Here is a 1,148-nt window from a genome sequence, read left to right on the forward strand (position 1 = left end):
GATGAGAGTTCTGAGGTTTTGATCCAAAAAGTTCGGGTTTTGCCTTATAATTCTGTTTCCCGCACACGCATCGATCGATGCGTTTTTGTACAAATACGGATCGATCGATCCGTTTATAAAAAAACTTACACGATTTTCCGAGGACATTCCGAGGAACGTTTGAGATTCTCGATCGATCGATGGGATAATCTAATCGATCGATTACATTGTTACGCTTTGGTCCATCTTAGTGATCGATCGATGTGTTTTTGGATATATATACATCGATCGATCAGTTTATAAAAAAATGTACGAGATTTTCCGAGGACATTCCGAGGAACGTTTGAGATTCTCGATCGATCGATGGGATAATCTAATCGATCGATCACATTGTTATGCTTTGGTCCATCTTAGTGATCGATCGATGTGTTTTTGGATATATATACATCGATCGATCAGTTTATAAAAAAATGTACGAGATTTTTCGAGGACATTACGAGGAACGCTTGAGATTCTCGATCGATCGATGGGATAATCTAATCGATCGATCACATTGTTACGCTTTGGTCCATCTTAGTGATCGATCGATGCGTTTTTGGATATATATACATCGATCGATCAGTTTATAAAAAAACGTACGAGATTTTTCGAGGACATTACGAGGAACGCTTGAGATTCTCGATCGATCGATGGGATAATCTAATCGATCGATCACATTGTTACGCTTTGGTCCATCTTAGTGATCGATCGATGCGTTTTTGGATATATATACATCGATCGATCCGTTTATAAAAAAAAAATGACGTATTGAAACCCTAAACACTAGTTCCTCGGAATTTTCTCGGAATATTCCGACGGAATTCCGAGGAACACTTGATATTCTCGATCCATCAATGGGATAATCTAATCGATCGATCACATTGTCACGCTTTGGTCCATCTTAGTGATCGATCCATGCGTTTTTGGATATATATACATCGATCGATCAGTTTATAAAAAAACGTACGAGATTTTCCGAGGACATTCCGAGGAACGCTTGAGATTCTCGATCGATCGATGGGATAATCTAATCGATCGATCACATTGTTACGCTTTGGTCCATCTTAGTGATCGATCGATGCGTTTTCTGACATATATCCATCGATCGATCCGTTTATAAAAAAAAATTG

This window comes from Brassica oleracea, chromosome C6 (assembly GCF_000695525.1).
Source record: "Brassica oleracea var. oleracea cultivar TO1000 chromosome C6, BOL, whole genome shotgun sequence".
NCBI classification, from domain to species: Eukaryota; Viridiplantae; Streptophyta; class Magnoliopsida; order Brassicales; family Brassicaceae; genus Brassica; species Brassica oleracea.